The sequence below is a fragment of the Aptenodytes forsteri genome, unplaced genomic scaffold (genome assembly GCF_000699145.1).
Source record: "Aptenodytes forsteri isolate BGI_AS27 unplaced genomic scaffold, ASM69914v1 Scaffold226, whole genome shotgun sequence".
NCBI lineage: Eukaryota > Metazoa > Chordata > Aves > Sphenisciformes > Spheniscidae > Aptenodytes > Aptenodytes forsteri.
The window spans coordinates 2,212,980-2,224,930 of NW_008795249.1; positions in this window are offsets into that span (position 1 = coordinate 2,212,980).

Consider the following 11,951-nt stretch of genomic DNA (forward strand, 5'->3'; position numbering starts at 1 on the left):
GGATTTTTCAGTGACGTATGTAATTGAAAGACAATTGTAATATTAGAATAAATAGTATACTCCTCCTTCAACATAATAAGTAAATAACACACATCTAACACAAGAGCATTCCCAGCCATAATCAGAAAAGACGAGAATCTGGGAACTGAAGAGAAGTCAAGGAAACCAAGAAATACCTGGTTCACATTCTTCATAGCAAGGGAGATGAGCACAGAGCTTTTAGATCTAATACCCCAGGTACCAGAATTTGCAAAGCCTCCTGTCTATCTCCCTCAATAGTAAAAAAACCCCAAGCTTAACAAAAACATATTACAATGTTTTTACTAACCTCAGTTTCCTGGTGCATTTCCACATCAAAAAGTATTTTATTTTTGCTTTAAAATAAAACCCAAAATTGCCTCCCTGGGCACTCCTACTATGCATAACCCGATTTGTCATTTTTCTCAACTCACTAAACTCTTTTTATTACAGCACAGGTGTTTGTAGTCTGGGACTTGGAAAGCAAGCCCTCAAAACCAGAATTATCCTCAGTGTCCCACTCTCCTCTCCCCCCCCAAAAAAAAAGGAGGGGTGTGTGTTATTTTGTTTTCTTTTGTTTCTTTAAGAGTACCATGAATCTTACCAGTTAAAGATTCTGTTACAAGCTCTTGGATTAAAGCGTATGTCCCATGGGTGTATAGAAATCAGAAAGTGGGCAATGCTCAATGACCACGGATGAGAACAGTTTAAGAAGCATACAAAGGCGGTTATATAACCTATTAATTCAATGGCTTTACAGCATTTTCTGCTCTGCTGGGTACAAATGAAAGGAAAAATTACCTATTCCAAGCCCATAAAACTTGCAATCTGCAAAAAAAAGGGCTGGCAGAATCTATTCTGGGAGATATTGTTTGCGTAAGTAAGAGGGACAGTTACTTTTCTGCTGAAAATTCCAGCTGGAATTGAAACGGAGGAATAATTGTTGTTCTGGAACCAAACTCCGCTCTACAATGACGAATTTTCAGCCACTCTCTTTGTAAATTTTGCTCACCAGAAAATGAAAATCGCAGACAGAAACTCTGCTTGTGGCGCTGAGATTGATTTCAAGCTGGACTCCGCTTTGGTGAAGGTGACATATTCCAAGCCTTTGGAGTTAGGACCTGCCTTCATACAAGGCATCTGAGAAATAATGTCAGTGGCAGTTTTATTTCAAGCAAAGGGAAGGAGCTTGGAAATAACTGAATAAATACAGAGAGGAACAAAACTAAGAATTCTGACCTCAAACGCTGTACTTGGTTGATCGCTAAATCTTTCCTTATTAGCATAAGGAAGACCACAAATATCACCCATCAGCCAAAAGCTTGGGCTGCAAACTCTAAGTGAAAAAATACATAGCAGCTAGTATCAGGGAAAACCACAGAACGGGAGAGAAGCAGGTGGAACAGGATATACCCATCAGGGACAACCACAGAATGGGAGAGAAGCAGGTGGAACAGGATATACCAAATATTGCATACTGATGGTGCAAACCTAAACAGATTCTGGAAAAAATGATGATACTAGTAGTAAATTGCATTTAGACGTATATTAAAAAGATTTCATTGTTACTATACTAAAGAGAAAGTCTCTGTAAAATAAAAAAATATTTAAAGAATGCTTATATTGCCAGGCTTGTTCTCTATTACTTTAACTATAGCACCTGTAGAGAAGAATGCATTTAACTGTATCTAAACATTCTTTTCCAGGTATGCCTACAAAGCATCTACTGATAGAAGTTGTAAAGGATAAAATTAACCAGGTGTAATATTGCAACACTGGTTAATTAAAATCCAGGCGATCATGAAAACATAACATTTAACAAAGTACAGCGTTCACAATAGAATAGTTGCTTAATAAACGAATGCAAGTCAGAAAAGGCCAGTGTCACACGGCTTCATCAGAGATCACCTTTAGAAGGAACAAAACATGGTTTCGACTACAGGGGTTATAATGAGCCAGTAAGTTCTGGAAAAAAAAAAATGTATACATACATAAAAATGAATCTCCCTGTGAAAACACAGCTATATTATCAGGTGGCATATTTTGTCATTGTTGAGAACAAAACTTGTTCAGAATCTCCAGTCTCATACACTAGAATAAGTGCATTAAACATCGGTACTTCATGAAAAATATTCTATAGCTCCCCATGTGTGAGATATAAAGTTAAATCACGATTAGGAGATCCATCCTATAAAATGATCATAAACTAAGCAACAGAAACTTCATCACTGGATAATTTTATTTAAAAAGAAGTTATCTTTAAAAAGGCATATTAGCATTAGTGATTTGTTAAAACGTGCAGCTTTTTAAATAGTTACAAACAATAATGAATCGTTAAATTTCAGTCTATTCTAGCAAAACAAAATAACAACATTGATGTGCTTATCTGTATTGAGAGCACAACTCACCAATTTATTAACTAATGTGTGTAACAATGAATTTAATGAATTTTGTAATCAAAAGGAAATTACTATGCCCTTTTAACATAGACAACGATCTCTATGCCCTAGCAAGTGTGAGATCGTTGCCAAAAGTTCCTTTTTTCTTTTTTTTTTTTTAAATAAGACAACAGCAAAAAAGCCTTGTTTATCAATATGTTGATCCCTGTAACATGCTGTATATACAGATATGTTTTTTTCCAGGAGGGCAAGGCAAGGAGATAGCTGTCGCTCCTGCATTACACAAGGGGAGTTTCACCACGTGAAATGTGACTTCAGTGGGATTTAAATAACTCCTTTAAAGGTTTCCAGTAGCAGAGAAGCAACAGTCTGCATCCACCACGACTTCAATGTGATTTAAATAACTCCTTTAAAGTTTCCAGTAGCAGAGAAGCAACAGTCTGCCACATTTCACAGGCTTACGTATATTTGCACCTGCTAAGCTAAATTAATAAAATGCTTCCTACTTCCCAAACAGGAGTTCACAGATCACACCGCGTGAAGGGAGAGCTCCCATAGGTGACTGAGTGCACCAGGTATGACAGGAACCATTTCTGCGACAAGCTCCACAGCAGCTCTCAAACAAAAATTGTTTAGGAACCATTGTCTAAAGTTACCCTGAAGCCTTCTCAACACTCAGAAAGAATAAATATACACACACACACACGTATAATCAGGTCAAACATTCTCAGGATCAATAAAGAAAACAGAAAACCGCAGGAATTAAAAACAAAACCAAAACAAAACCAGCAACTCGGGCCCCAAAATGCTCATGTTTTATATATGCGTTATTCTGTTACTGACAACTTGATTCCTGCAATCAGGACATGAAGAGAGATACAACAGTAGCTGGAAATTCAAAGAAATGTGCCTTTCAAATGCTTTTTACGTGTAACGCGTGTTAATACTTGGAGAATTTAATGGCGTAGCTGAATTAACAATAAGAGATCATTTTAGTTGCTTTTACTTCAACTTTCGCAATTAGTCTGATCAGGTAGTATGCGGGCAATACTTGTTAAAGAAGCATACTTCTTCATTTCAAGAAGAAATTGCCAACATGTTCCCTTACTCCATCAACTAAAGCTCTTCTTTTTTTTCAGGCTAAATCCCTGCAGTGAAATGGCACACAGATGACAGCATTCAATTAATTTCAGAATTAATGTAGCATGAAAGCACAGTCTTACTGAGAAAGCCGAGTGAAATTGAATAGGATTGCAGGTATTTTCACCATATTTTACTGCAAATGATCACTCATTTTTCCTGCCATGGAACAGGTCAGTAGGGCAATAGTCAATACAGAGTACCCTTGGAAAGCAAGTGGTTGCCTTGAACTCTTTAACATATTAATTCAGCTCTAATTCTTAATATTCACCAAAACCAGAGTTGATCTATATGCCTGTGTTGTTGTCAAATAAGTTTTTCCTGAGAGGAGCTTTCATTTTTCAACCAACTCTGTGGGTTACTGAATAATACTCCAATTTGCTATTTGTGAATGGTTTCCATAAATTCAGTTATTGGAATTAATCTCTTTCATTGCACGATGAGCTCTACTAGTTAACTTACTGCACATGTATACATACTTATGAGCATATTTATAATATATGCATACTTACAATTTTTTTTTTGGTCGACCAGCTATCTGAGATGGCTTCAGACATCGACCTTATCAAAGAACTAGTAAATTGGGTTGGCTGAAAATTACTATTCCTATCTCATGAAAACTGAACGGGGGTGTGTGTGAATATGACCATGATCAAATCAGAAAAGGCAAATTTTGAAAAATTGGAGACAAAAAATATAAGAAATTAAAATTGTTCTGGATCATTTAAATTCAATCTGTTTAAACATATCTAGGAGTAACTTATGTTTTGAAATAATTCAATATGAACCACTGAATATATGAATATATTTATGAATATAAAATGAGACACATTTAAAAGTAATTGAATATGGAAAAAATATTTCAGCTATTAGAAGTGTTTTGAAAAAAATCTGAAGTTCAGAACAATCCTTTTCTTGTGAGAAGTTTCGGGTCTAAGTATTCCCTCTCCCAAGAAGGCTTCGTTCTTTTATTTTCAGTCAGCAAATGAGTCCCTAACAATCATCTGGCAAATCTGCCCCCACACCAGACTTGACAGTCATTATTCCCCTACGCACAGTTAAGTAGTAAATAGAATAACTAGAATTTCAATACAAATTACACCCAATTCTCCTCATTTTGAATGCACATAGGAAAATTACAGAATTTGTTGATTAGCACGCTAGCATCTCCAAAACCCACAGAAAGCCTCTCCTCTCACCCCAGCATGCTCTGCACAGTCAGTGCACCACTCGTGATTCAAAAGCACAGACCTTTCTCAGCTTCATAAGGAAAAGGCTAAAATCTTCTGAGGGCCCTTTTAAAGCACAGTGTTCTCCACCTTGTTTTCCTTAGCACCCTCTCTTTTTCTTAAACTACGGGGCTGTCTGGCATCTGATATCAGCTCTGTCATCTTCCAGAGGCCATTTACAGTAGCTCTGAATTTCAAGCGGGACTGGGAACCTCTCTTGTTGAAGTCATTGCACCATCACTTGCTTTTGTCCCCCAGGGTAAAAGGAAAATCAGTGGTACCAAAAGGGAGTGTAATGTTTAAGAGCTCTATTGAAATTTTTCAGACAGGAGCTTGTTTATCTTCACTAAAATTTCAGAGAGGCAATGTAATTCAAAGTTCGGTGTGGTGAATCAGAGACTGACAGGTTAAAATAATTGAAAAGGTGCTCGAGTTTTCTTGTTAATTGCATGCTGCAGGAGAAATCCCGTGCTGCAGCCTCGCATCGAATCAGTGAACAGAGACCCAATATTTACTATCAATCAACATTACAAGCATTTAATAAAAAGTTTTCATAATGGAAAGGTTGATGGAGCCGAGATGGATCGTTTCCATTAACCAACTCCTCTCCACAAACTACAAGTCCATTACCAGAAGCAGCAGTCTCCTGTTCTTTTAAAGCTCAGTTTCCTCCTAGAAAAAAACAGCTTCTGCAGCACATAAGAAAAACACAAAAAGCAATACTTTCTTGCACCTTCACTAAGGTACGAGAAGTTAATTTGGGACAAAAGGGGTTTGGGGTTTTTTTTTTTTTGTTTGTTTTAACAGCAGAGCCCTGGAGAAGAACTGAGAGAAGTGCAAGGAAAAGGATGCAAAAACACTTGACTCAGTCAAGCCAGCTGTAATTGACAATACGTTTTAAATTAATCTAAGTAAAACCGCTGAACACAGGACCTATGTTCCTGTAAAAAACATTTGCTTGGCAGAAGAATTTAGTTCTGAATTGTGTGCCTGGCAACAGGAGTAATAACAGGACTCCTCATCATTATATACCTGCTTGTTTTCTGAGTTAGGAGTATCTTAAGTTTGCAAATGAAAAATGGAAGTGAATCGTACAACTGAATTCACCCCTTCGCAGAAGCCCTTTAAACTCGACTGAGGACGTGCAGGAAAAGAGGAAGCCTTCAGAGCAATCTAATGTACAACGCAGTCTGGAAATATCAAGTACCTACTAACTTCAGCATTCGAAGCAGACTGTTAATGTCAGGTCACGAGTCTGCGCTACTCCACACTCAACTATTTGTATCGGGAAGTTATCCATGCCCACATGCTATGGATAACCTACCCCCCATGGTACGTATGTACACCCTCACGGTACAGATCTCTTCTCCAGAAACTCACATTTTCTTACTCACATTCTCCATTTATTCACAGATATAGCAAATAAGAAAAGGATCAGTGAGGATAAAGCAAGTGAAGACTGCTGGAAGGCGAGAACGTGATCCAGAGGAGAGAAGAGGACGGAGGAGGAAGGAAGTGTATAAGCACTTACAGAAAGTCAAAACACGAGCAACAGCTCATGTCCCCAGACAAGATTAACCGTGCATCAGCTAGCCTGTCTGCATTACAAATTAAATGTTTGTCTAAGCTATCTAGACCACAGAAGTTTTTGAATTATTGTCATCATATATTTTCCACATTTTTTGGCAAGAGAAAAGGAACCTTTGAAGGACTCAGAGACTTTAGTCAAAAGGCTGATACTGTCTGTTCTTGGCTAGAGTTTAAGCAATGACATTAGAAAGGATTTTTAGAAACATGTCTGGCATTAAGATGAATAATCAAGTGGTTAAATAGACACATATTAAACGCTAGTCTATAGTTAATAATTTTAATTTTATTAATACAGATATTTGAAACAAAACTAATACAGGTTTATAGAGAATATATTAGCTAAAATTCCATAACCTAACTTGCATGTAGATTTCTAGGGACTTCAGGGTCATCATCCCTGAAGTAATGGCAATGAAGTGAGCGAGCTACAAATAGATGAATTTGGGTCAGTCTTTATCAGATATTTATTTTCCTTCATTTATTACAGATGGAAACTCAAGTAGTTCAGTCATGTTTATGATTGTTTTAGGAGAAAATAAACAGGGAGAATGATTTTTCAAAATATAAATGCTTCGGCTATATTGTCTTTTCCATTAAATGTGTCATTACGGGAATGAAAAGCAAGACAGATAAGCCTTGTACTAGCCCAGGAGAATCAAAGTGAAATAGACTATCAAAGCGAAGGAAAATGACAATTCTAATCACTAGTCCAGTAAGTCTAAAAGTAGAGCAAATTAGTTAATTAACATTACTTTTTTTTAAAAAAGTGTTATTAGTAATGCAGAAGGATAGCTAAAGACTATTTTATAAAGTTTACTGGTACACTTATCTTCATTGTGTACAAATACTGGATATTTGTATAAAATATCCCAAAACCTGTCACGAATCATTGGAAATGATTGCTTTTGGTAGTTGCATCAAATACCTAATAAAAGTTAACATGCTGAAAGAAAGGTGGGGGGCAGGGGGGAGACAAGCAAATCATACTAAACACCTGCAAGTGCCTGGGTACTTGCTTGCAACTCTTCAGCAAGCAATGTTGCTTATACCACAGCCATTCTGCGGGGATCCTGGGCGTGCTGATGGGGCATGTCACCTCATCTTCAGCCCTTTATTTTACTTGTCTGTAAAATTATTCTGATTAAAATACCATTATTTCACACACAGACTATGAGTCCAACTTAAGCAACGATCTAAAGCTTGCTCTGATGCAGCACCACCTTTAAACCCGGAAAATTTACGTCTGTAACTCAAAGATACTAAGAACGATACAAAAACCAAACACTGGGTATCACTTGCATTGCTCTTTTCTGTCCTTTGAGGACAAGAAGACCAAGCAGAAGATCTGACATAACCCTTCTTGGTGGGGGTTTCCCCTCTAATAGCCTCCACAGTGCATTTTCTACAGCAGTTTAATGAGTGCAGTAAATGAACTCAGTCTCAGGACAGTTACCCACGTTTTCTCTAACAAGGGTATTTTCAAAGCTAACAGCCAGCAGGCAGCTGCTGGGACAAAGTAGGTCTGTCTGAAACTGCTTCTAGCTTTCTAGTGGCAGATGGGAAATACGGTAATTCCTCTCTGTATATTTCTGGTTGTTATTTCTTTATTGGACTAATTCTAGCTGTGTCCCAAGAAAAACAGGGCTCATCCTAAACCAGGTAAAACAAATAACCATTTCTAAGAATCCCTGGGTATTAATCTTGACAGTAATCAAGGTTTCATACTGCACCGGTACTTCTCTTTTAAGAAAAGCAAAGCAAAGAAACATTTGTGAACGTGAATATACTCACACACAAGCTGTGACTTTCCAAAGGAGACAATTCATATTGAAAGATGAAAGGGAGTGGCAGGTGCAAAATAACTGAAAATAAGTATTCCAAAATGGCGGTCCCTTTTAAATATTTTTGTTTTTAATACTTACATGTGCATGGGGAAGGTGGGGGTGGCTTTATCATGATTCTCCCTGGACCGGTTCCAGGTCCTGTGTTATTAAGCGCAGCCAGTTACAGCAACTCTTAGAAACAAAACAAAAACAAAGGTTTCTACAATTTCCTCAGCTTTGCTTTGTTACAGAGCACATCAATTCCAGGTCAGGCATAGGCCACTGTGTTCCCAAGTACTGCGTGTCCTCAGCTTTAAAATGTGGTACTTACTTAGGTTTCTAATCAGAAAAGGTCTTTGGCAGCCAGGAATCCCTAAGGACTGTTAAAAAAATAAAAGTGTGCTTTTCTACACTAGGCAAGAAGGTTTCACAATTTATCCATCTTTATCACCATATGGTCAACTTTTCTAATGCATTCTAATTAAGACTACATCCTAATTAGATCTATATCTTTAGCAGTGATTATTGTGCAGTGGGTCTGTTCACCAAGACAGCTCTCCCTAGTTTATTTCCAGGGGAAGCTCAAAGTGCTGAGGCCGAGAGATACGTATTCCATCATCTGAAGATTTTCAGCATTTTTCTGTTCAATAGCCTGAAGAGAAACCAGACGCAAATCAGGGTAAGATGATACTTGGCTTTCTGAGGGCTTAACACATTCCAGTGTGTGATTAGAAGTAGTGCAGTAGAATACAAGTTGCGTCTAGAGGTTTCCTCTTCTGAAGGCACCGTCCTCCTTTCCTGCGCATGTGAAGATTTGAGTTTTCACAGAAAACTCTAAAATAAAGTCCAGACCTGCCTCTAAGGAAGCATACCCTTCCTGCTGGCTCATTGCTCCGAGTCTTGAATTCATCCATTAGGCTGGTGGCTGGAAAGAGATGGAAATCAGGTGCAAAGAGAAAGAGCAAGGAAGAACAGACAGACAGGAGAATTACAACGCTTAAGTCTACTCTTGACTTCTGCCTAGCTGGGTCTATAACACTAGTGTGACTGGAGTTAAGAAATCCAAGCAGAAAGGCTACCTGCGTAGCTGCTGAAGCAAGGAAATCAGGACTATAATTGCTGGGGAATGGGCTCGGCTGTTCATACCAGGTTTTCTAGGATGAATGCAGTGCTCCTTCAACAACCCAGCAGTTTTAACCTAGTTCTGGAGCATCGTCAATACGCGAGAGAGCACACCAGCAAAGCCACATGGGGCATGCGGACATGCCCCTCAGCTTTCCACAGGTGGCTTCCAATTCTGTAGTAAGCCCGCAGGTGTCTCACCATATACCATACACCGCTTAACATCAGCGCGAGGAAGTCATCAGTACAGGAAATTAAACGATTAGGTGTAGACAGAGGTAAGAGAGAGAGGCTAGTGCTGCCTTTACAGAGCACCCCGAACTGCAACCCAGCAGACTTTGCGAGTGACGTTAGCCTGCCAAGCAAAACACTTCCCTTGCCTGTACCTGGTTTTCTTATGCAAGAGATGTAGATAATAAGTAAACACATGCATGTATTTTTTGGCAGAACACTGCATAGAAGTACAGTATTTGTGACCTTACTAAACCTATTAGCATTATTAATTACTAATATCTTCACGGTTAGATTTTATTGGCAAACACACTTATTTAAAACTGCGTTATAAATGACAGGATGTAGCACAATGTCTCATAGAACAGATGCAAAAGTTTATTTCCTGGGGCTTTTCATTTTATGCAAGTCTTCCAAACAATCTTGAAATATTCATATTTTCAGGGGCGGGGGGGCACTTGGTTGAGGGTTTGGGGTTTTTTTTTTTTAGTTTTTGGTTGGGTTTTTTTGTTTTGTTTTTCAAGTTTGTGATGTTTCCTTTACTTCCCGCCCCCCGGATCTTTGTCTAAAGTTCTTAAGTGCTATAAAGAGTATTTACATGCCTTTAAATGAACTACACATTTCACACTGCAATATTTACTCTTCCATGATATTGAGAAGATGCACTCGTTCTTTGAAGGTAGCAGTACATCTTTCTTGTTATTACTAGAAAAGGTCGTGAAAAAGATCAATACATGCCTTATGCTTACATATCTTACTATAGGAAATTGTCCTTTAGAAGCAATATAAAAAAAAAATCCCTTAGAAGGAAGCAGAATCATAAGGAATAAAAGTGGTAATTAATAGAAGGCAGATGGAACGCCTTGAACTTTCAAGGTTTGATCCTGTGCAGCCTAAGAGGAGATAACATCCATAATAGACTCTTAATAACACCAAGCACAGATGTAAGGGGAGCTGACTAACTAGGAAAAGCGGGGTGGGGGGAGGGAGCTGCATGTTTACTTACTGAGAAGTGGATGAGAATATCATCAGTACACTAAGCAAAATTGCTTCCTCCTGATGCCCCACCCATGCATTTTTTGTAACAATGGCATAATTCCCTGCTCCTTCTAAGCACTGACTGATCTCAGAGCCAGTAAAACCGAAGATTGTACTCAATAACTAATTCAAAAGAGCCAGGTTACAAATATCATTTAAAGTTGTGGTGCAAGTCACCAGCTGGCCCAAAGTCTATTTTAATGATGTGTTGTTATTATTGTTGTTCTATGACTACTATGAGATAGATCGGCATAACAGAGAGTCAACCTTTGCCTATTGTATCAAAGACCTTGCAAAGACTTGCCATTATAGGTAACATTTTAAATCTCTTCCCTTCCACCATTTAAGCTTGAACATTTTGACTGAAGAATTTTATCACAGCTTCCATCTTGCATGGCTGTGACCACCAGGAAATCTGCATACTACTTAATCATTCACGTCCTTTTCGCACACAGAAAAATGAGGTACAAAACAAACCACGTCCGAGATCCAAGAGGGATTGTTGTATTGAAAGCTGGAGTTACTGGAATGTAGGAACCTAAGCCAAAATAATAATCTTCAAAACCCATGTTCACTTACTGCCTAAATTCCTCCGATACGTTAGTTTTCAACATTTCATATTCCCCATCTGCCTAGAGCTTGGCTTCTGCACACCCATGTTGGGCAGGTGAGGAAGGCTGAGGAATTCAGAACTTTGCATCTGTATCTTGTTAACACACTTAAAGCAAAGTACTTCCACATATTTTAGCTGAGGGGGTGGTCTAGCAGGCATTCCCCACAGTACACTGAACAAGTTTAAGCCCATAATAGAAGTAAGGTTTATCTATCAACTTCAACCCCAGTGACATGCCTCATTCATTCTTTTTTAGGATATCCCAGTGATGAGAGCACTCACCCAGAAAAGAAAAAAAAGCTCTTGTTCTGAATGCTTTATATTTAGAAGTGATTTTATGAGAGTCACCACAAGGACAGATTTCCTCCTACAGCACATGACGTTCCTCCCATTCCTTTCCCATTTATTCTATTTGAATCCCAAGAGTCCCTTTTGAATCCCTAGGAAACAGACCAACTTCAACAGGAGAGATGGATAATACCTCCATACAAAACAGCCTCCAGTCAGACAAGGCACAGCTCCAGTGAGGATGGGGGCCCAGTCCTCACCAGGCAGAGGGAAGGAGGGCAACACTAGTAACCCGCACGCTGCGGACATCTCTAGTCACTCCTGTTTCACAGAAGAAAACCGTTAAATAACTTAGTGCTTTGTTTTTAAAAAAAGAAAAAAAAAATAGTCACTGCAGTATCGGCAAAAGGATTCCCAGTTACAAAATCCAAACGGGTTGGGCAGCTTCTGGGATGGAAAT